The sequence below is a fragment of the Bactrocera neohumeralis genome, chromosome 3 (assembly GCF_024586455.1).
Source record: "Bactrocera neohumeralis isolate Rockhampton chromosome 3, APGP_CSIRO_Bneo_wtdbg2-racon-allhic-juicebox.fasta_v2, whole genome shotgun sequence".
NCBI classification, from domain to species: domain Eukaryota; kingdom Metazoa; phylum Arthropoda; class Insecta; order Diptera; family Tephritidae; genus Bactrocera; species Bactrocera neohumeralis.
The window spans coordinates 28,138,354-28,164,634 of NC_065920.1; the positions used below are offsets into that span (position 1 = coordinate 28,138,354).

General features: G+C 37.6%; 1 protein-coding gene across 2 annotated transcripts in view; it reads right to left on the reverse strand.

The window, feature by feature from the left end:
• Positions 1–26,281, reverse strand: part of LOC126753300 (uncharacterized) — a 161,225-nt gene that overhangs the window by 99,683 nt on the left and 35,261 nt on the right. For both annotated transcript variants that reach the window (XM_050464639.1, XM_050464638.1), the window contains exon 3: positions 4,017–4,044. The gene's annotated coding sequence lies outside the window, so the exon portion shown is untranslated. The remainder of the gene's footprint in view (positions 1–4,016; positions 4,045–26,281) is intronic.

Sequence of the window (26,281 nt, forward strand, 5' to 3'; positions counted from 1 at the left end):
ATCACCAATCATACTTATCGAGAAAAGTTAGCCGGATATTAGAAAATCTTGATATTAGTTATATAAGGCTAGGTCAAGTTTTCCACCAATTTTACCTATTTTAGGCATAAAGATATACGGCTATAAGTAAAATACGTTCTCTAATTTTCGTTGGAATAACTCATCCAACATAAGGTCACAAGGAAGTTTGAAAATCTTTATATTAGGCGTAAGGTGACTCAAGAAAGTAGTATTTACCCGATTCAACCCATTTTTGATACACAGAACTACTATTGTCAGGGCAGGACTCTCTCTGAATTGCAATTGTACTCGTATATCCCATACATTGACGGATACTTTCGGTCAAAAGTCAACTATAATAACTGGTGTTCACATATTCGGTATTTAGGGGCTTGAACCGTTTTGTTTTTTAGTTCTGATTCGTGTACTGGAAAGTGAAAGAATCAAATGGAATTTAAAATTGTGTTATTTCGGAAAAAGGCGTGGCTGTCGTCCGATTTCGCCCATTTTCACACTGTGACATAAAAATATGAGAAAAATGACACGTACTAAGTTAAGTCGAAATCGCTTGGTCGGATCCCGAGATATGTGATTTCACCAAAAAGTGGACGGTGCCACGCCCATCGTCCAATTTTCACCACATATCCCACAAAGCCCTCTCATACCATCTCGGTGGTAAAATTTTATGTCTCTGGTCTAATTAGTTATTGATTATTTGCGCTGTTAGTAATTTTGAACAGTACTGTTTTATGGGGAGTGAGCGAGGTTACCTTGCGGTTTCTTCCATTTTCACACTCTCGATAGGAGTTCTTATAATATTTGCACTAAGCATATTTGCTTGTTCTAGCTTTAGTAGTTTAGGGGATATGTACAATAAACTTATTAGAGAGCCAGGCCACGCCCACTTTTTCAAAATTTTATGCCCATAGTTTCCTCTTGCTACTGTGATCACCTGTACCAAGTTATAGCTTTATATCTAAATTTAGTGCTTAGTTATGGCACTTTATAGGTTTTCGGTTAATGGTGATTTGTGGGCGTGGCAGTGGTCCGATGATGCTCATCTACGAACTCGATTTTTTTTTTTATACTAAGGAACCTACATACCAAGATTCATCAAGATATTTTTTTTTTTAGATTTTTACTTAAGATACAGCTTGAACGGACGGACAGTCACCGGGATTTCAACTTTTCTCGTCATCCTGATCAAGTATATAATATTTATATAACCCTATATCTATTTTGCTTTGTTTTAGGTGATACCGTTAGGTGAACAAAACTATTATACTCTGTAGCAACAAGTTGCAGGCGTATAAAAATAGAGCATATAATTATAAAAAGTATATACATACTATATATATATATGGTATATGAATAATATTTTTGTGTTATGTGTATATTTAATTATTTGTTTATCATCATTTTAATATTTTTTAACAACAAAGGACTGAAGATTACAATTATGTCTGGTGTTCAAGTACTTTTTCGCGAGTTTGTAAGTTCATATATTCATATAAGCGCTTATGCATTTAAAAGTATTACATATATTTGTATGTATGTATGTGTTAGAGTTTATTAGCAAGCGAGTCATTAACTTTGAAAAGCTTGGCCTTGAACTCACGTCTGAGTGAAATGGAATTCGTTTGCATGCATCACTGCTCGCATATGTGCACAAGCCTACATACATATGAATATGTTATGGGTTATATTCAAGTGAATTTCACTGAAAATTTATTAAAAAATCTTAAACGAAAAAATTTATTAATTTAGAGAGTAATGAGTACTCACCCACTAATGTGCAAAATGATTAATTATGACTTTCATACAATTTTCAATTTTTTTCATGTTAACGATAAACGTTCAAGTAAATGGAGACCAATTTGATTGTTGAAAAGGGAGGGGCATGAGGGCCAGACCCCAGGCAGCCGCACTTAGCCTATCATTAAGCCCATTGTGTTGCCGAGAGCTAACCAAATTGACTACCAAGCCAAGCACTATGTGTATTTATTGAAAATTCTAATTTTTTTCACCACAGCTTCCCAATGTCTCTTAAGTTGGAGCATTGGAATATATCCCGACTCATCCGGTTGAAGACTAAGGATTCTCAAAGGAAATGTTCCGTCGTCTCATCATCCTCCGCGCCTATGCATTTCGCCGAATTAAATTTTCACCTCTTCTCAAGAGGTAGTCTTAAGAATAGTTGCCTTGTGATGATCCCGAAAATATTACTAAATTCACTGTTGTCTAAAAGTAGGAGCTTTTTAGTCTGTCCACCATCAACACTGTTCTTAAGTTTGTGGCATGCCCTGTATAGCTAGTGTTCCAAGACCTGAGCTGTTCCTCCAGGGTCTTGCTTCAAACAACACTTGAAACAGCTGAATGGCCTGGGTTCGCTTAGGGAAAGTTGCTGAAGCTCCCAAGCGGACCAGCTCGTCTGACTTTTTGTCTCTTTCTACTTCTAAACGACCGGATACCAAAGGATATTAATGTATAGCCGTATAGCTTTAACTACCGCTTGGTTATCCACTAGGAGGTTTATGGACTTGGTGATGAGACCAGAAGCCCACATGGCACCTTTTGTTTTGTTCACAGTTTTGACCTGGATGACCGAATTGTAGTCACTAAATTTGAAGCTCCCTTCTGTATATGGATTACGATAGCAGAATCCCGCTCCTGTCCTGTTCCTATTTCACCTTTTAATCCTTCGACGAATATGTAGATTAAAAACATTGAAACTATCGATCAGAGAACAGAAGGAATATGTTTTTAATTCCTCATGAATCTCTTTTTTTCGGTCGCCAATTTAGCCCAAGTTCATTAACAAGGTCGAGTATGATGTCATACCCGCAGTGACTTCGAGTCATTCAATGACCTAAAATCATAAGCCAGATGGCTATTTCTTTGCCTCATACTTCATTCTTCTCTACATAAGTACCCTCATATCTGTCCATATCAAGATACTTCTGGACTAATTTTTGTGGAACCTCTTGGGAGTTCTGTTTATTTAAGTTTGCAATTTTTCCAATTTATTTTTGATTCTAACCTTTCCCAGCCTCATTGACTTCATTCCACTTTAATAAGACAAGTAAATGGGAAACTTTGTTCCTTTTTTGGAAAAAACGTTTATATATTCAACGGCTGAAATAAAATAACAAGCCCTTCACTAAAAGCTTATTGCAATTTGCTCATCTGTACAATCTCTGCAATCACGTCATGAAGTCTTGCAAATTAAAGACCTAAAGCGACTGAACAGCCAAATCGGCAAAAGCTGTTATTCTCCTCTATGATTTTACGACTTCAGCACTAAAGATTGCAGCTGCAGTCACAACTAAAAATGAAATGAACATTTTAATCATTAACCGGCTGGTGGTCATTTCGGTACATTTGCCCAAGACCAAAGTATAATGCGGTTTACGTATAAACTCGACACTTACGTATGCATAAATATAGCTAATAAACGAGCTCCGTATAAAATTAGAAGTTATTAACTATATATATGTGTTCGTCCTCGACGACCAGTTGTAGCGTTTCACGTGTTGTGGATTTTTGAAGTTAGGACGGTATGTAATAAAATGAAAATATCCACAAGAGGTGTTAAGTATAAACGACGCTCAATGAAGGTTTTTTTTTTTTATAATTTAATAATATATAGATATATGTACATATAATATGAATATGTGAGTTCATAGGTCATTTATGATAGGTGTCATAGGCATGAATTTATTGTACATTACACTAGTTAAGTTAGGTTGGAGGGCCCAAAACTAGGGTGTGGTTAGCCTTACTGAGGGCAAAGAGATCACTAGATCTCTTGCGATCGATCTTGGGTCTTGGGTGATTTTGCGACAGCGCATATACCAATGGTGACCCAGCGCGAAGCCCAGCTATTTAGAAGTAGAACACGGAAGGATATGGGGGCACCGACCGGCTCCCATTCTACCGGTACGGGTTTTAGGGTGCCTATATTTTACAGAGCTTAAGCAATTATTGAAAACAAATATATCAAAAGCGGTACTTACATGTGAGCTGGAAAGATATTGAAGCGTTCTAAAAAAGAAACAGAAAAGAACGTTAATTTAATAGCTATAACTTTGCAACAAACTTCAGTATTATAATAGATATATCATAATTAATACACAATAATAATATAATATTTATTTTTAAACAAAAAATAATTGGTACAGACTAGACGACGATTGTCAAAAGTTTGAGACATATTAGCGATCCAAACCAAAGGCGAAGCTGTTGTAGTGGCTTTGCAATGACCTAAGATGCTTTTCAATTCAGTGAAAGTGTTACGTATACATATATCGGTTTAGTTTTAATAGGTTCACCAGGACTTAGAAGCTCATGATATACCACCTCCCTTCGATCCCACCAAAAACACAGAGCATTGCTTGCTTACCGAAGCGATCTGTTTTTCGAATTTATGTTAATACATGTCCCGGATTAATCCATGATTTTTTCATCGCCAGTTACAATACGATGCAAACCCGATTTTCTTTCGTGTCTTTGAAGCAAAATTTAGTAAGTGTTTTTTCGGTTTTCCTTATCTTTTTCTTCCATTCAGTTCATGAGTCACCCATTTTCCATACTTTTGGATCTTTTTCATAGCTTTCAAAAGATATGAAATTTTTTGTTGTGCAACATTTAACAAGGCTTTTGATTCAAAGTATCATATTCAGACTGGATAAAGCAAATACTTTTAGATCTCTAACTCTGTTTGAATCTCTACATCTGTCCTACAGTTGCTCGTGTGTTAACTCGGTGTAAACTACATTCGAAAACATGTAATTTGAAATGTGTTACAATTATAATTGTGGTAATTTTGAATACCATATTTGACCCTCGACTCTTGAAAAGCCAAACCGCGGTAGCCAGTACCACTAACATTGAACCAAGATATTAAACATGAAATTAAGAGTACGTTAGTACCAAATATATACTTTACCTTACGAAAAATGTGTAAACAGCAATAAATTCCTCAAAGATTCCAGAAGTAAGTTATAGCTACAGCAATATTTTATATTCATAACAGCCATAAAACATTACCGTTTTTAATTTGTTAGACCTGCTTTTGTGAGCCAAATATGCATTTATATTTGTACCTAAACATTCCTACATATATATTTAGCCCCTCATTTTTGTGGCAATTTACGATCTCAACCCATAATTTATGCGCGTACAACATTTCTTTATTATATTCTAGTTATCCTTTCCCTTGACATTGCCGTCAAATGGGAAATACCCTGTAGGAATTGTGCAACTGCCAAAATATATTTTGAATTCAGAACATATTTGATTTGAGTTCGATAGTAAATTGGTTCTTCTCCTTTATTGGCGTAGCCACCGCTTACGTGGTTATAGCCGAGTTTACAACAGCGCGCCTGTCGTTCTTCCTTTTCGCTGTTTGGCGCCAATTGGAGATTCCAAGATCCTTCTCCACCTGATCCTCCCAACGGGGGAGCAAAGGAAGAGAAAGAATACTCCCAGAGCCGAAATGTTTTCATTAATATGGTGAAGAGGACCTAGTCATAGTTCGCTGAACTAACTATACCTCATACAGCTCATTGTTTCTTCGACTTCGGTATTCGCCGTTGCCAATGGAAAGAAATGGAAAAATGGACCATAAATCTTCCGCAGCACCTTTCTCTCGAAAACTGATAATGCCGACTCATCAGACGTTGTCATCATACATGCCTCTGCACCGGGAATGATGAGGGACTTGGTCTTTGTTCGTGGAGAGAGGACTTCACTTTTCAATTGCCTACTCCGTCCGAAGTAGTACCTGTTGGCAAGAGGTCTTTTGTGTTGGATTTCGAGGTCTACGCTGTTGTTATTGTTAATGTTGGCTCCTAGATAGACAAAATAATGAACTCGTAAATATCAAAGTTATGACCGTCAACAGTGAAGTGGGAGCCTAGTCGCGAGTGTGACGACTATTTGTTTGATGACAGAAGATATTTTGCCTTCACTACTTTTCGGTGAAACTATATATGTATGTGACCTGGTCTACGGAAAGGGGGCTTAGGTGTCAAGAAATCAATTTTCACTTTTTAGTTGATTCGGATGGAAGATGAGATGCTTTTTCACATGATAGAATCCAAAAAGTCATAACTTCTTTGAAAGTTCCCATGAAAACAAGACAACAGCAGCTGCGCGGTATTAGAGTAAACGTCACTTCTTCAGTGTTACTTTTTTAAATGTTCCACACTAGCAACTTACACGATGAACTATAATAATATTCCGACCAAAAACAACACTTACTGGACGTCCTTGAAGCCTCTGGAAAGAAGAACAATTAATGAGATAACGAGAAACTGACGAAACGAGTTGTTTATTTTTAACAGCTGTTTCCCAGAAAACTAATTTTCGCACGTTAGCTCCCTTTTCGTAGACCAGGTCACATATATTTTAACAGTTTTCAAAACTCCCCAACAGACACCGGTAGACACGAGATTAGCAAGGCGTGTTCACTTATTTCGTAATGTAGAGTGAAAATTTTCCCGGCAGCAAGAGTACATATTCATATTTTTACATACATATCAGTATACTTTGAATAGCATTCTGGAACCGCAGCACTATTATACTCTTTTAACTGCCAGGAATGTAATTGCCAGCACGTCATTTGAGAGGTTTTTTCCTTTTTTCTCTTTGGCTTGCTTTGGTCAACTCATTCCACTAAAAGTTACGCCACAATTTTATTTTCGTCTTCGACGCAGCTTCATTTATTGTTCGGCTTTTCTACGATTTTAATTAAAGCCAAGCCATACGGTCGTTAAATTAGGTTTGTTACACTCAACCACAGCAAAGTGGGAGAAATAAAATTTCGAGCAAATGTGAAGAAAAATAAGCCAAATGTGGTATACATATACATACATGTATAGATTCATAAAGAAATTAACAGCGCTGCCTTTCAAGTTAGCTGAAGCGAAAATTCGCAAATTCAAGATATTCTCACAAACAAACACATTAACATACTCGTACCCACATTATATTTATAAATGATTTGAGTCTAAGCACAGTTTCCCAGTCGCGCTTGTCGCACACTTCAGTCGACTTGAATTGGCGCGCGCCACTACCCACTCAGCCGCCAGTTGCCGAGCTCTTCGCCACGGGCTGCATTTTCGCTAGACATTCGATAGCTTCGACAGGAAGTCGCTTATTTATGACAACGAGCTTCAATGTTGTGCGAAATTAAATTCTAAGAGATTATCGCCATAAAAAATACGTACACAGCGGTGGCGGTCCGGCGCTAGGTGCTTACAAGGCGCCCGAACGTGTCGCAGTAACCGTAAATTACCATAATAAATTTGTGAGCCACACAACGGCTTGCGATGAAAAGTGGCTTGAACGCGATTACCAAGTCAAGTTCAAGGTTCCGATTTCTACGAGCCGTAGGTGACTCGCATTAGTTGAGTAGAAAATTAATGCTTGTGATTTACAGTTATTTATAGTAAATTGATCACCTTTTTAATATACATATGTAAGTGTATATCTCGAAACATTGTTTGATTATTTAAGTATTATTTTCAGATATTTTTTCAAAGATTGATATCGAAATACTTTAAATAAGCAACAGAAATCAAACTCACTGAAATTTTCAAACGCCATGGAACCAACCGTCAACGCTAAACTGCTCATTGTTGTTATTGTCCAGCATCTTTTTCGTCTGAAAAGATTAAATTTCCAATTGCATTCAAAAGAAATCGCAAAAAAAAGGCGGCTTCCATTGGAAGCGCAGAAAAAGCACTAATTTTTCAATGAACGAAGCTGATGAAATGAATGAACGCTTATTGTTCCTCGTATTGTGTGTTTATTTTGCCGTTTTTTAACTCTTTTGCATACATTATTCGTAATTTAAGTATTAGCCATAAGCAGTGGATATGTAAATATATTGAACCGACGCCGGCCAGTGCCTGTGTGTGGTCTTCAGTCTTCAAATGAACCAATAAAATATTATTTTGCATTTCACTCGCCTTGCCATGCACCGTTGTTTATTTCAGTTCATGCTTTCAGCTAGAAATTATGGATGATTCATGAGCAACGCGTGGCTATTGGGCATAAGCATTTTATATTGTTCAGTATAAGTTCAAAACATGATAAAACCGAAGCTATAATACCCTTCACAGGTTCCTTACAAGAACTTAATTCCGATCGTTCAGTTTGTATGGCAGTAAATGCTTACTGACCGATATCGTGATCCGACATATGAACAATTTTCTTGGGAAGATTGAATTATTGCTTTAGATGTCTAAAAACTGAAATTTAGTGAGAAACTTTTCTAAATACAGGCAGTTTGACGGACGATCGGACAAACTGACGGATATAGCTAAAATCAACTTGGCTCATCATAGCGATCATTTCTATATACTATACAAATGTTTGTATATTTTAAAGAGTTTCCGCGTTTCTCTGGGAGTTACAAACTGGATGAAAAATTTATTATACCCTATTCAGCGCATAAAAATAGGTACTTATCCAAACTAAATTAATCTCAAAGATGATGAGCATTAAAAATGCTATCATGGGTTATATGAAAGCATCAAATATAGCCTAATTTAGACTGTAAATATCTAAACACCTGACTTTTTGGAGAAACCAACCTCCATTGTCATCAAAGTCGTATAACGATGCCCAGAGAACGATCTGTGTTGGCGTGGTCAAACCATAAGAAAAGGGATATTAGATCAGTTGGTGGTCCACCAAAGGGTATGTAAAGAGGTGATTAGTGATTTTGCATTGATAACACATTTAAGATCTAGTCTCTATAAGTAGCATTACCTTTACAAAGATCAGGAATAGAGCATGGCAAGGAACATTGAAGTTCGATGGAATGATTTATCAGTAAGCAAGAGTGCAAAGCCGAAGATCCATAATTAATAAAGTTCTTGCTTACTCTTGATAGAACAGACTTTAGGAACATGTTTGGAACTCACCGATTACAATCTGGTGGCGACACACACCTGCAGAGATGTCTAACTAACCGAGATGACAGCAGGAAATGACAGCAGCAAGGTACCATAGAAACAATGGAGCAACGCTTTCAACATTTAGAGACCCCACACAGAAAGTGATGCCGAGAGTGCCAAGCGCTGGCATCCATGCGATACTGAGGATAACGGCACCCCATCTGGCATTGCTCAGGACCAGAACTGATTAATACGTAGCTCATGAGCCTACCAGACTAACCGTACCTAACCTGTAAAGTTTGGAATTTAAGCCACTACAATAACCGAAATATAATTGTGCAAAAGTAAATTTGATTCCCCGAAGCAGCTCGTGAAATAAGTGTTTATTTAACTACCCCGTAAGTGCCTGGAAGAAGTGTTAATGGTTAGTCTTTCAAGGGTGGTGTTTACTGATTGTCGAAATTCAGTCACGTCCAAAGTCTGATTGGCCATACCACATTTGGCGTCACCATATAACAGGAATTTCCTCTTCGCTTCATCCATGTACAGGATTGATTTCCACGAAAACTTTTTGCTGAGAAGTTAACTATACTCCTGAACTAACTTGAATCAGCCAGAAATCACTACAGATACTCATCAGAAACCATCAAGAGACATTTTGTAATGGTACTTGGTCAAGTTTTGGGTTTCTTTATATATGTATATCTTATTATTTTTCCACCAGATTAGAATCTTTTCCAAAATCAGATACCGAAAAGAAAAGAAAATTTAAAAATAAAATTTCCTAACTATAATTGTTTCGAGTCTCACTTCGTCTTACACTTTCACAAGTATCACTAAAATTATATGCAAATAATCTTCATCGTAAAAAAGTTGCGAAAAAAAAACTTCATCTATTTTGACTTGAGAAATGCTTCATCTATTTAATTTGTCTACATTCTTCTACCATTTCAATGGTATTTATTGTTCTCAGGCATTGCATTGCCGGCCTCTCTACACCATTATTTAGATTGTCACTGCTCAGCACATTCACATCTCCGCACTAATCTGTCTTTGGTCGTTTAAAATTTATATCCAACACCGTTAAGTAATTTCGGCAAGCCTTTCTTTGTTAGATAACTTGTTTTTATGTGCGGCGACATTTACATCCCCCCCGTCAGAAGAAAGCAACTGCCTTCACTTAACCGTTTAGGTAAGAATATTTCCATGAAATTGTTACATAATCTTTCAGGCGTGACTACGATTGATGCGGTCGGTCATTAGATGGTGTCGTCACTTTCTTGACCGTCGCTCTTTTCTTACTCGTTCTTTTGTAAAGTTCTTTATCACCGCAAAGCCAAATTAAAATGGAGACCGTAAAAGGCCAATACAACTGTAATGGCTTAAATTGGCAACCAGCACATGTGTACACATATTAAGGTGTGCCAAAATATATGTGGGAAAGAAAATTAATACAATGTAAATGATAAAATAAATGCGGCATTTTAATGTTTTGTTGGCAAAAGTTGGAATGTTTTGTTTCATCCAACAATTTTCTAAGGTTTTACACCGCTCTAAAATCTTGGGAATTTCGTTAAAGTTTCTTTCAAGAATCGCAACATCTTTCGACATTCTTAACGCAAGTTTTTTTTTATAGAAGTAATGTAATATTTTCATGTTTGTTTGATTAGACTTGGCTTTCTGTGGATCAACGTCTTTCCTTTAACCTACATATGTATCTACTCACAAGCGATGGATTTTTTTTGAGCATATTGCAACGAAGTTAGCAGCACAAACTTCATTTCTGAGGTCGTCAACTTCAACACTAAAATCTGGAGTTCATGCTTAAGTACATACACATGAACACACAACTTCCATCTGTCAATGGAAAACCAGCTTCATCGAAGTTGCCGAACGATGCAACATTTGCCCAACACCGAGGATGGTATAGTATACATACATAAATGTATGTCTGCACTTGCTCCCTCTGCACTGTTGCATAAGCACATAGCCATAAGAACTTCAATCAGGAAGTGTAAGATTCTGGTACAAAATTAATACTTCTTTCATTGCATTCTTCTTCTTTCCGCAATTTCAAGTGCATACACTTTGTGAAATCAACGTAGTTGGTTCAGACGAGATTCCATCTCACAACTGAAGACGAGTATGGCTTGCATGTTGCACGGATTATTATGTAAGGGGTACTACATGGGTTTGTGTGGGCGAAGAACGCTCGCTCCATTGATTGGTAATGTCAGTGCGTGCCGCTTTGAAAAGAAAATTTTGCAAGTTCTTTTTATTTTGTTGTGGAGGGTAAGTAGGTACATATATACATGCTGAAGGGTGATACATTTCGAAGTTCCCTACTTTTTTTTTAAGAAAAAACACAGAAATTTTAAATATAGTGGAAAATGTTTATTACCATTCGAAAGAGCACTCGTTGCCATATATTTTTTGAAGATTACCACTTTTAAATGTTGGCCGCGGCTACGTCTCAGACGGTCCATCCGTTAAGTCCAATTTTCGATGACACGTTCAAGCATTTCGACGGTCAATATTGACGGATTCGTCCTCAACGGCATCATTTATGAAGAAGTATAGACCGATGATTCTACCGGCCCACAAACTACACCCAACCGTTATTTTTACTGGGTGAAATGACAGCTCTTGAGATAGCTCTTCGTCCCAAATGGGCCTCATTGCTAAAAAAAAAATGGTCTTGAAAACGTCGGATCTTCTGGGAGCTTTTCAAGAGCCCATAGAGCGAAGCAATGTCGCAGGGGTAGGTCGAGCTGCTCCAGTTCTTACACAGGCTATATTTTATACGCTTTAAGGTCTCGAGCACTACTTTGACCTAATCGAGATATCGCTTATGTACAAAAAAATTCACTAATTTCTGCGATTTCTAAACTTAATTGGAATACTGTCAAAAATTTTTTTGACCTTCTATCCAATTTTCCGCTTAGTTAGTTATTGCTGTCAAAGCGATGATCGGATATAGTTTTTGAGGTATTGATCTGAAATTTTTCGCACCTTCTTTATTCTCCAGAGAGTTGTCCATTTGTGGAGACCACCGATCAAAATTTAGTTCTTGTATGAAAACGTTTTTATTTGTGAAGGGTATTCGTTGCAACCGAAGTTCACATTTTTTCTTGTTTCTTATTCCCGCAACTTTGTTAAGAACTGCATATGAATAAATATATGTATCTTATGTGCATGGTTCGACAGAAGTAGCACACTGATGAGGTAATTTACACACTGCAAAGTTCAAATGGATGCAATTGTAACGAGGGATTATGATGCTGGCGATGACGACGCTGCTGCTGCTTCTGCAGTCTGCTGACGAGCTGTTAACGAACGAAATTTGCCGAAGTAGGAAATGCATTGCTGCTAAGTAACTGCCAAATGGCGGCGAGAAGCATCAAAATGAGTTAGCAGTGAGTGGCATAGTCTTTGCCACAACAAACGAATGCGAGAACGCGGATGTGCTTCTAATAAAGTGCACTTGGCACAGAAAGCAGAGCGGTAAATGTGCAAATGAAGCACAGCGTGCAATATGCGCACTTTACTTGAAAGAAGCGAAATAAAATGACGAAGTCTGTATGATATCGAATGAAAAGATGCGGTGGGGAATACGCTGCTTCAAACAAAGTTTTGTGATTCGAAAGGAAGCCAAAATTGAAGAAACTACCAAAGTCAGTAACTTATGGAAGCATTCATCTAGAATAATTCACAGCAAATGCGAATGGATGGACAAACGAAGTTATTTTGTTAATATTGAGGGTGAAAGCTTCTTCCAGCAGCACCAAAAGGCTGAAGCTTGAAGTAAAGCTGTGTATATGTGAATTGGAATTGTAGGTACATACATACATATAATATCTGTACAGAAATATCACAAAAATTTGCGAAAATTTATTTATTTTCTTTTCTACCATAACTGTTTTATTCCACATAAATATGATTCGTCGAAGCCAGTTCTTGCAAAACTTACACATTTCCAGAGAACTTGTTGGATTATTTAAGATTTGTGGTTTCCATATCAAATTTTAAACAAAATTACTTTGACTCTGAGCTTGTTACTAGCAAACCTGCATCAAGGATCATAAAGTGGCCTAGCTACACATGTGTGAGAAGTAAATATTGTCAGATCGACCTAAAAAACCAAGATATGTCAGGATAAATGAATGATAAAATTCAATTACAATCATGATGAAAATATTATTTATATGCAAAAACTTAAGCTTAACAAAAAAATTTGCTCTTCACAACTGGCAATCATTACGAGGGCTGCTATATATATTCTGGCCTAGGGCAACACTAAGTGTTGTCAGGTGCAATCTGACATTTCCATTGGAAAGTTTGACATTTTTTAGCATAACATCACTCAGAACGTTTTGTCATTTAATCGTGAATTGTTTTATTTACAGGTAATTAAAAAATTCATCTCGGCCAAAAAATGGAATTAACTCGTGAACATTTTCGTGCGATCATTTTTCACAACTTTCGACGTGGATTATCACGACAAGAGTGCATCGATGAACTAAAATCTTTGTATGGCTATGAAGCACCATCCTATAGCACTGTGAAAAACTGGTACACCGAATGCAATCGTGGCCGACGCTCGCTCAAAGACGAATTCCGTGAAGGTCGTCCAAAAACAGCCGTTGTGCCAGAAAACATCGATGCCGTACGTGAACTGATAATGCAAGACCGTCATGTAACATACCTTCAGATAGAGGCATGCCTATGCATTTCTCCCACCAGCATACATTCGATATTGCATGAACACCTGGCCGTAAAAAGGTTTGTTCTCGTTGGATCCCGCACAATTTGACAATCGCTCAAAAAAAGGCTCGTGTGGATTGGTGTAAAGAAATGCTAAAAAAATACGATCGCGGTGCTTCAAAAGACGTTTATAAGATCGTCACAGGTGACGAATCATGGATCTATGCGTATGAGCCCGAAACAAAACAGCAATCGACAAAAAAAAAAAAAAAAAAAAAAATACTTGTCATAGGAGGCACACTCTTAATCACAATAGTGTCTAAAGATCATAAAATATTTTGAATCATACATACATATACGAGTATACATAGATATTTGTAATTATATTTTTTTTTTCACTGAAAGAAAAATATGAAATCTTGAGTAATTGAAGGTTGAAGCGATCGCTTACCAAAAGGCTTGAAACACAATCGAAAAAGCAACAAAAACAAAACATAAAAGAGGCTGATAGAAAAGGTATCATAAGCTCATTTCGATTCGCCAAGCCTTCTAGCGTAGATTATACGAAACGTTAAGACTAACAAAAGGTTGTATAAATATAATTAATCAAGATTGATTTTACAGATTATCATAGATTAATTTTTTATATTTATTCAGTGTTATAGTAGTAAACAAAAACAGAGGGACTATTTCGTCAATGACGTCACGGTCCAAATATGAATCTGTCAAATTAAAGAAGTAATGGAGAGCAGCATTCTTGGGAGACACATACCGATAGGAAACCGGCTTTAATACTTTTTTTAATCTAATCTGTTCTCTTTACTACATCAAACACAGATTAAATTAATAAAGAAGAGTTAAGTTCGGGTGAAATCAAACATTTTATACTCTAACATTTTTTAAGGCTCAAAGCCTTCTTTGGCTGCATTCAGTTGTTGCAAAAATTTATATTAAACAAATAGTTCTGTCATCACAAAAGTATTCTCCCAGCACGTAATTCAACCTGATCATTTATATATAACGGGTGATCCAAATAGAGATGCTTTCTTCAAGAGCCTTTTTTTGACAGATCACGAGTGAGTCCTGTCAAGCTGTCATGTCATTTTTGTTCAATATTGTTTGGCATTTCATCGTGGCAAGACTTACGCCTGCCGTCGTGGCCAACCTTCGAAAGAGCTAATCATAAAAAAATAAATGCCAAAGAATGTTCTTTGAAATGATAATAAATATTCTCCATTAAATTTGAAGTTTCTGTATTTTTTCTTTAAAAAAGTAGAAAATCTCGAAATGGATCATCTTTTACTTAACCCTATATCTAAATGGATTTGTTTTAGGTGTTACAAACAACCGTTAGATGAACAAAACTATTATACTCTGTAGCAACATGTTGTGAGAGTATAAAAATAATTCATAGAATTCAGATGAAATAAAAAAATATGTTTCCTTAACTTAAAGTATATAATATAATGGCCACAGAAACTACGAAAACAACAAAACAGATAGTAAAAAGCCACCTTGAGGCATTTGCGAAATCAAACGAGTCCCAAAAAACACACACTCAACAGAAACAAAAACCTACTCAAATTACACTCCGTGTGAAGCCGCCAAAACCAATTCCACACTACTTAAAAGTTTTCGACTATTATTCTCGCGTGAAACTATTTTATTTTCGTTGTAGTGATTTGGCGATTTTCTACGCCATAGAGCATGTAGCGAATGCGCCAAACAATAAAGTAAGCAAAATAATGGTAAAAAAAGTTAAAACTAAAAGTAAATAAGTAAGGAAGAGTAATAAGCGAGTGTAACCCAACATTTTACACACTCGACATTTTCAAGGCGCAAATACCAAAGGAATACCTCCAAGTTTTGGCGTGGTTATACCGTAGTATTATCCGATTTCACCCATTTTGACAAAGTTAGAAAGGAATATCTGGATAACTTACATACCAAATTTGGTTCACGTTGGGCAAGTAGTTCCTTATATATAGGATTTCAACTAAAGGTAGGCGCTGATACACACCGTGTCCAATTTTAATACCGGTTCCTATGAAGCTCCGCCCTACCACTCGTGCCAACAAGTTTATTGAGTGAATTATTTCACTTTAAGTAGTTTTCGACATAACCGTAATATAGGAGTAGACGGGTCGAGAGGAGATAGCAAAAATACTTGCGCTGGGCGAATTTGCTTACTTAAACCTATTAGGGAGAAAAGACCACATCCAATTTTTCAAAATTTTTGTAATCACTAATATCCCTTTCTGCCAAATTATAGAATTGTAGCTTCATATCAGATCATTAATGGCGTTTTATAAGTTTTCTATTAATTGTAGTTTGAGGGCATGGCAGTGGTCCGATTACGACCAGCGACAATTTTTTTTACAGCTTTCACAGACAGGCAGACGGATACACAGTCGACAGCTCGTCCCGTTATACTGATTTTGTGCCCAAAAAACAAGGTGACATTTGAATTTAAACTGCGCGCGTCGAACGATTTGGAGAATTATTTTTTTTTTTAGGTTGGTAGTACTGTCAGTCACATTTATGTCAAATTTCATGTCAAAATATTCATTAGTGTTTGAGATACGTGTCGTTTTGTGAGCTGCTAAAAGTGAGATTTCGTTTTTTGCGATGTCGAAATTTGAAGACCAAAGAATTTGCATTAAATTTTGTTTACGGAATCAATTTTCTGCTGCGGATACGTTGAGTTCACGTTCAGTAAATCAAAGATTTGGTGTTGAAAAACCGTCGATTAACAATTAGAGACCTAGCTGATGAAGTTGGCATATCGAAAGGCTCAGCGAGTACCATTTGAAGGATGTTTTGGGCCTCAAGCGCGTCAAATCTCGACTGGTACCGAAAACATTGAATTTTTTGGAAAAAAAGCGTCGCGTTGAAGTGTGTTAAAAGATGCTTTCCGACTACCAGGCTGTCATGAAGCGCATTATAACTGGCGATGAGACTTGGATCTATGCTTACGACCCCGAAACAACCGATCACTAGAGCGAATATCGTGCCAAAAGGGAGCCGAGACCAAAAAAATCGCGACAAAGTCGCTCAAAAATCAAGGTCATGTTGACTGTTTTCTTCGATTATCGTGGTGTTGTGTATTATGAATTCCTTCCAACCGGTCAAACAGTCAACAAGGAATATTATTTGAACGCCGGAATTGTGGAAAGACAATTCTTGGGTTTTACACCACGATAACGCACCATCCTATACTGCCCTCGTAATTCGTGATCATTTCGCCAAAAACTCAACCCATATCGTTCCGCAATCACCGTATTCACCTGATCTGGCGCCGTGCGACTTCTGGCTGTTCACCAAGCTCAAAAGACCGCTCCGGGGACACCGTTTTTATACGATAGAGGAGATTCAAGCCGCAGCGAAGACGGAACTGAAGGCCATCCCGGAAAGTGACTACAATCAGTGTTTCGAAGATTGGAAAATCCGTTGGCATAAGTGCATTGCATCGGGAGGGTATTACTTTGAAGGGGATGAAATTGATTTGGAAGAATAAATAAAAAATTTTCAAAATAAATACAATGTCACCTTATTTTTTGGGCACAGTAGTATATTTAGCTCAATAACTGTTCCGCTTAGTTTTAGGTGTTACAAACAACCGTTAGGTGAACAAAACTATTATACTCTGTAGCAAAATGTTGCGAGGGTATAAAAATATAAATACTTGTTGCAATTTTTTATTGTTTGCACATCTAGGTGCGCCGCCTTAACCGCCTTAAACTAGAAGAGAGAAACGTAAAACGTAAAAAATCATCACGTGTCTACCTCCGACTCAACACATTTGACCTTTGGCTTTTGCCAGGCAGACAATCGCAAAACGAAATTGACTGGAGCGAACAAAGTGCACGAGTAAGTTGGAAATATGAATGCATAGTTACCTACATACTTTATATATTCGAGCATATAGCTGTGTATGGCTTCCAGGTGACCAGCAATCAAGCTGGAACTTTAATTGCGAGTGTCTGCGGGCGAACCTTCCCAACCGGCAGACGCCTTATCGTAGGCCCTCTACCGCCGCATTCCCAAACCGGTTTGTTTATTGGACCTGTATACCTGTAAGTGTGTATGAATATAACGCGAAATCTCCATGGCTGGTACCTTCGTTAGTGGGCTTTGTCGACATTGTTGCGAAATTTAGCTTTTTTCTTTTTGCCACTCGCTGCTTGTCTTCTATTGTTTCTCTGTACAGTTTTGCTTCTTTTTCTATTTCTTGGCGTATCTGATCAATTTCCTCGTAATTGCTTGTGGGTGTTTGGGTTTGGTCGCCATTCTGACGAAAGCACTTCGTTTCAGGGTTTTTTTCTGTTTTTTTTTTGTCAATTTCTTTCCATCAATTTGGTGTTTTCTAGACCTTTTTGTGTTCTATTTTTTACTTCATTTGTATCACTTCATGAATTGCCACTAATTGACGTAAAATTGTTTGAGTGAGTGCAAACAATTCACCCTCTGAATGTCTTCTTTAATGACATATAAATGTTTGCACTTTCACTTTGCACTTGTTTTTGTTTTACTTATTGATGAAATACTCTTCTGCAAAGTATTAACGAAGCTATAAATCACATAAGACTATTTGAGGGTTTGGGACACCAAAATTGTGTTAGAGCGCGAACCATACCCAATTCCTACTCTTGCGTCTTCGCCGTGCGCCCTGGCAACGTGAAGAAGCCTTGTGTAAGATGTGGTAGCCAACACGAGTAGAACCTGGGGTCACGGCTATAAGAGAGGAAACTCCAGCGGAGCCGCGCCAACATATTCGGTTTAAGGGTCCGCTGAAGTCTAATTGCAGCATCTGTTCATCAGAGGTTCGAACGTCGGTCTTGAAACAAACGGCTCGCTCTATTACTGTGTAAAAAATATTACACTACTTGCCTTGCGAGATTGTGAGCTGGGTTCGGAATCCGCCGCATAAAATCCCAATGAAAAGGAAACAACAGCTTCGAATGAAAGAACTTTTGACGACGACCACAGCAAACGTAATAAGTTGATGTCCTCGTAAAAGAAAAGGCGGACACTACCGCCGTCCAAGAAATGCGATAGACTGCACAAGGACGGAGACGAGTAAGTCCTTGGAATATTTACTAAAACGGCCGTATAAAGGAGCTAAAATTCTGTTTGGCATTTGTGATGGATGAAAGACTCAGTAGTCTAATCTTGGCATTCACTCCGGTGGATGAGCGTCTAGCCACAATTCGCATCAGAGCAAAATTATTCAACATAACATCGATTTGCACCCACGCCCTAATGGAAGAGAAGGACGATATGACCAAAAATGCCTTTTATGAACTGCTGGAGCGCGTTTATCACAACTACCTCCGCCGCAATGTAAAAATTGCGCTTAGCGATTTTAACGCCCGGGTGGGCATAGAAGGTATCTTTGGTACAACAGTGGAAAATTCAGCCTCCATAGCGAAACCCCTCCAAATGGGGTTTTCTGTGGTACTAGATTCCAGCACAAGAAAATTCATCAAACTACTTGGCTGACTTCGGAAAGACGTCATGTATCCAGTGTCCTTGATGTGCGTACGTTCTAAGGACCTAACATCGACTCGGACCACTATCTTGTTGTACCGAAGACACGCGCCAGAATCTGTACAGGAAAGCACGCTCGTCAACAAACACAGGGAACGTACGACGTCGAGAGCATGAGAAACTAGCCGACAGGTGAAATTGCGGTAAAGAACCTTTTTTAACCAGAACTTAAAGGGGTATTCTGCTGTAGGATTTTGAAAAAATCGATTTTTTTTTTGCATATTTTGAAAGTTTAGACTTTCAAAAATGTGACCTTGGAAGGTCTTTTCAAAAATCGACTTATTTTCGGAGATACAGCCGATTTTGTGACGTGGCATCCGTGTTCACTAGAATTGTCTCCTAAACATTGGGGAAAAGGCCCTAAGTGCATAAAACTGATATACTTTATAGCAACATGTTACAAGCGTATAATAAATCAATTCATACAGCCGGCTTGCCGTATAAGAATTAGCGTTGCCTGACTCAGCCGGGAAGAATGTAAATTGCGATAAAACTTTTATTCGAAGTACGTACTTATTTTTTATTGCCGAGAGAAAACCCTGTGTGCAGCTAAAAATGCCTTCAGAAAAACAAATGCTTATCTTTTAGCGAAGTAACTGAACGACATTGGGCGTTGAGCATAATCACCACTTGTATGCACACACATACGAATATGTACATACATAAGTATATATGGTATATATAAGTATAATCACGCATGTAAACACGCATTGTGTACGTATCTTTTTGAGCATAAAAGTCACAAACTTGGTGCATAAATATGTATGCACATTTAATAAGCAATAAAGTGTAAATATTTAAGAAAACAAAAGCATTGTATTCGCATTCAAACATTCAGATATTACAAGTATATGTAATATAGTACTTTTTTTAATGAGGCATCAACTAGTCAGGAAATATATCAGTTTTCAGCTAAACACTCATGGAATTCAACTTGTTGGAAAAAAAATATTACCATTATCTTATAGCAAGAATTTGTAATAAATTATTTAACAAATGCTCTATCTCTTGGCTCCACAATTCAACTAGATTTTTTTATAATATAACAATTAGTATGAACTAGTATGAAACTAGTTTATTTCTGTTCGAAATCTTATACAATAATTGTAGCCACGGAAGACATTCGCATAGAAAAAAAGTGAAGAATAATGTTTGTCTAATAGGAACGTGCGGAAGTTTTTGAAGATGATAAAAAGTGGAGAAATTTATAGTAAGCTAGGAAAAGAGAGATACAACAACAAAAAAGAAAAGAAGAATAATTTGCGGGCGAACTGTGGTCGAGAGGAGGAAGAGGCCGCGGTTGAATTTTTTGTAGGGTTAAAAACGATGTACATATATCGATTTCTGGCAAACCACGAGTCCTATAGAAAAAAGTTACATGGTAAAGTTTTTGGTAATGAAAAGATTTACAACTTGTATAAAAACACCTTTTTGGCATAACCTCAAAATTAATGTGAAAAATTGAAATAACCAACTTCCGAGTGACCTTATACCGCATATAGCGACCAATATGTGAGTTATCTTAATAAAATTGAGTGGTAGACCCCATACCTGTGATCAAGTTGAAAGCTGAATTTTTAATTTATATTTTGCGTGTTTTTCGAATCGGTAATTTCTTTCTTCTATAAGTTGGTAGTGCTGTTAGTGACATCTATGCTAAATTTCACGTCAAAATATTTATTAGTATTTGAGATACGCGTCGTTTTGTGAGGCTCTAAAAGTGAACTCCTCGGTTTATACTATGCCTGAATTTATTGCACAAAGAAGTGCATTAATGCGCCATCTCTTACTGCATTGATTATTGGATCATTTCGCCACATTTTCTACTAACATCGTGCCGCAACCACCGCATTCGACTGATTTACCTTCGTGTAACTTCTGGCTATTCAGCAAATTCACATGACCACTCCGAAGACACCGTTTTGACTCAATTGAGGATATAAAATCTGAATCGAAGAAGACTCTGATGGCCATCACGACGGGGGATTTTTCCAAGTGCTATGATGAAAATTCATTGGCATAAGTGTATTGCAGCGGGAGGAGACAACTTTGAACGGAATGAAATGGACAAAATTCACCTTTTAATTTGATCACAGATACTCGTATAACTTACAAGCCTTATGTACCTGAAGGTACTTCCCTGCCTTTAATCTTTGCAAATTGTAAGAGTATGAAATTTATGGTTTTGCAGCATTATTTAAGCCACAGTTTGAGCAGTAGTTTCGCCAAACGATCGCTAGTTGGTGACTTTATATTTGAAAACTTGAGGGATCACTTGCTAACCGCTAGAGCATTCTTATCAGTGTATGTAGTTATTAATAGGTTGTCAAAAAAGTCTTGCAGTATTTTCGCTAGTTGGCGCTGAAAGTGCGTAGTTCTAGTTTTATTCGTCGCATCGGGTCATGCTATACCTTTTTGGAAAGCACGCGCTAACACGTGAACACAGGATTGATTGTCGTTTCTTTTAAGTCGGTCGTGAGTTATAGCGTCGCAAACATGGAGCAAAATAAAGAGAAAATACGGCATATTTTACAGTACTACTACGATAAAGCCAAAAATGCATCTCAAGCCGCCAATAAAATTTGTGCAGTTTATGGACCCGATACAGTTTCCATTTCCACTGCACAACGATGGTTTCAACGTTTTCGTTCTGGTGTAAAGGTGGTCGAAGATGCGCCACGCTCCGGAGGCCTGTCGTCGAAAATTGCGATAAAATCGCTGAATTGGGCGAAAGAGACCGGCATAGTAGCAGCCGTAGCATCGGTCAAAAGCTGGGCATGAGTCATCAAAAATTCATTTCAATTTCAATAAAAAAAAAAAAAAAAAAATTCAATAAAAATACAGCAAGACTTTTTTTTAAACCCGAACGAGATTTATTAAGTTAGCCATGTTGTTTGTAACAACTGAAGAAAACGGCGGAGTTCTTTTTATATCCATATGACTATATATAGCGGGTGATTCAAATATAGGAACTTTTTTCAATAGACTTTTTTGACAGATCACGCGTGAGTCGTGTCAAGCTATCATGTTATTTTTGTTTAATGTTATATGGCATTTCTTCATAGAAAGACTTACGCCTGATCAGCGTTTACAAATCGTTCAACTTTATTACGAATACGAGTATTCACGTTCTGTAAAAAATTTGTCTCGCGCGCTGCGCTCAACTTATGGTCAACATAATCGGCTTACCGAGCTTACTATTCGCAACAGCATCACCCATCTTGAAACCCAACATTCATTATTGGATAATATTCGACCGAATAGACCTCACCCAGCACCCAGTGAAGAAAATAAAGCAGCTGTAGCTGAGAGTATACACGAAGACCGTGGAGAGTCGACTCGGCGCCGTTCGCAGCAACTCGGACTGTCGTTTGAAATGACTTGGCGTGTTCTATTTCGAAATCTTAAATTGAGCTTGCGCAAGAACTGAAGTCTCTCGACCTTTCAAAGCGACAGCGCTTCACTTTATGGGCTTTTGAAAAGTGCCAAGAAGAAATTTTGTTCAACGATGGGTTTTTTGTTCTGGCTCAATGGGTATAGTATAAATAAGCAAAATTGCCACATTTAAGACGAAGAGCAAACTATAGAGATTCAAGAGCTGCCATTTCATCCCGAAAAAACAACGGTTTGGGTGGTTTGTGGGCCTGTAGAATCATCGGTCCATATTTCTTCAAAAATGACACCAGTGAGGACGTAGCCGTCAATGGCGACTGTTATCGCACCAGAATAACCGACTATTTGATGTCTGAAATTGAAGCACGTGATCTCAGCGACATTTGATTTCAAGAGGACGGTGCTACTACCCACAAATCGCATCAATCACTGGATTTATTGAGAGAACACTCAGTGAGCAGATATTTTCACGTTTTAGGCCGGGCGACTGGCCACCATGATCGTGTGATATCTTACCGTTAGATTTTTCCTGTGGAGATATGTAAAGTTTAAAGTCTATGCAGACAATTCCGCTTCGATTCAGGCATTGGAACAAACCAGTTACCAGTCGAAATGCTCGAACGAGTCATCGAAAATTGGACTCAACGGATGGACCATCTGAGACGTAGTCGCGGCCAACATTTGAAAGATATAACCTTCAGAAAATAAATCCTAAAGAATGTTCTTTCGAATGATAATAAACATTCCTTTTTAAATTTGAAGTTTCTGTGTTTCTGCTTTAAAAAGGTAGGAAACCTCGAAATGGATCGCCCTTTACAACTGTGAAGGCACATGCCTTGCCTGCCTTGACAACAGTTGTCACTCGTAAGATACTTGTAAGTACATAGTATCTATCTACATCATCTTATAGACATTTATTGACTTGTTTTTTATTGTTCATCAGATAAGTTGAAGGTAATTAATCTACTATATTTACACATATTGTAAACAAGTGTGACAATCCAGCCGTTTGACAAGAAGTTAATGAGAACGTAAAGTATCCTAAAAGCTTATGTAAGAAAATATCGATGATACTATCAATAGAATGCATTAATTAGGGATATGGTAGTATATTCTCATAATACTTCTTTGTGTGTGATAATTATATTCGAATCGGTCTCTTTATGAGCATTATTAGGAATTCTTAACGCAACCAATCCGAATTGGCGCACGAAAAAATACCAAACTTAATAGAGCTTATTTTTAAAGTCGAAGAAAACGCAGTATATTAATATCAAAGTCAAAAAACACCTAAACATAGAATACATACACATATTATATAATATATTATAAATAAAATGTGCGTGTTTGTTACCGCCAGCAACAGTTCCTGCACACTTACATATGTTGTCAACGCAATATTCCTTAGCAAAATTCGCTAAAATTAACATGCCACAATTTCGGAGAATACCTGGCGTCTATATTATGTTAGTACAGTTAGTTACATATAAGCAATGGGCACTTGTTTGGAGCAGGTGTGCTGGCAATTTGGTGTTGATTGGTGGGCGAGTGGCGCACATGTGGAAGAAAACTCAAACAAGAAGACAAACTGTAAGACAAGGTGCCACAAAGTACAACAAGTAGAACGTGGCTACATGTGTAGATCTATGTATGTCTAGCAAAACCCGGAAGGAGGAAAGCGGAAGCGTTAGTTAAAGCGCCGATGCCGCACTAATTAAGCAACTGGTGCCAAACTGAAGCAGAATGGAGCAGTTCAAATTCACATACTTATGTTGCTCAGTTTCAATTTGTATGAGAAGAGGCTTGTGTTAGTTTCATAAATTTCAATTCCTTGCATCTCGGTGGTATATCTGAATGTGTGAGCTCCTCAGTGTTTTAGCCTTGAACTCCCAGGTGCGGGACAATCAAGAAGGAAGTGTTGAGATGTTTTCACCTCGTCTTCTTCCATACAGCCTCTGCAGCTGATACATCGACAAGATCGATTCACAACCTTAAAGCGTTGACGCCGATAAGGCAATGGTCGGTTAGTACGCCCGCAACTAGGTAGAGAATAAGCTTATAGAGGACAAAGAGCTCACTGGATCTCTTATGAACGATCTTGGGCCAAAAGGATCCTGTGACAGCAGTAGAACATACAGGGATAGTGGAGCACCGACTCGTTCCCATTCTACTAATAGTGAGGACCAGGGTACAATTTCTTGCTAGCTCATCACCTTTACATTTTCCTGCAATTTTGTTATGATCTGGCATCTATACTAATCTTTTCACAATAGGACTCGATACCAATAAAAACGCAGTAAAGCATTCCTTAGAAGTCCTGAATGCACAACATCTATACAGACCTGAACAAAAACGGCTAATGGAGTGAAAGCTGGAATCTATTGCACGCAGCTGGATCTCAGGCGACCTTTCCAGCTTCTGAAGTATTTTCGAGGCGGAAGTCTTTGCAGTTGGAAAACCGGCCGAGAGCGCAGAAAACGAAGGAAACAACATAAATATATATGTCGATAGCCAGGCGGCAATTAAGGCAATAATCTCACATCTCATTGCGGCAAAGAATTTCCTTAGAAGCAGGAAGGCAGTAAATGTAGCGGTTACCGAAGAACGGCTGCATATATACTGGGTTCCAGGCCACACAGGAATTCTGGGAAACGAAAAAGCTGGTAGAACTGCCAAAAGTGCCAACCATTTGACTACCGATCAAGTACAGCAAATACGGAAGTCACTAAAAACGATATACATATACATAATGAAATTTCCGAAAGGACTAATGAGCGAATCAGTGCGAGATGGAATGTCTTAAGTACATACTGGATTGCCCAAGATCATTTACAACAGCTTCTTAGGAAAATTTGCGTACTTTTTACTCACGCGGTCTCGAAACACCCCGGACGGGTGTTAGTCTCTTGAGAATCACAAACGAGCTGGATGGGCATAAGTAATGACGATACTTGCAGAAAGTGCAGAGTGTGCGGGGTGCTGGAACACCCCTTTTCCTAAGTTCAACACCATCTAAAACTCGTCTTAAGTATCTGGGAGCTTCGGAGGTCGAGGGACTAGATGAAGCATCGAACTTGAATATCAAGTCGCTTTTGAAGTTCGCATAAAGCGTTGACGTCCTTTAGAGTACTTTTAGAGTATCAGTTAGAGTTTCAGTTTAGGGGTCAGTAGGGTAATCTGACCTGTTTTTTTTTAACATTTTGTTTCATAGACATTTTTATTCTACAATAGAACTTTTTTCACATATCATGAGATACATCGTGGAGTGTATAAAAAAATTTTTCGCAATTTTTTGATGACACGATTTCTCATGTTTGGATCATCTGAAACACAAAAACACAAAAACCCAATTTATGCTTAAAAAGTACATGAATGGTTATCGTCCCTACTGGAATTATAAAGAAATATTTATAAATAAAAAAGTAATTAACTTTTTTTTTAATTTTCTCCATGTTTTTTTACATAAATTTTGTCATAACATTGTCAATAAATTATAAAAAATATAGGGACGATAGCCAGGCGTTTTGTGAACATTTAAAAAAAAATTAAGCAAATCGGTTGAGTAGTTCGACCGGAATCATGTCCGTCAGTTTAAAAAAGAGTGTTTTGAGAAAAACTCGTTTAAAGTTTGGAAGCGGTATTATTATTGTTGGGCCTTTTTCGAAACCTTCTAACGGTAAAGTGGGTTTCTACATTATTTCTTAGAGTATAAGGGAACAGAAAAT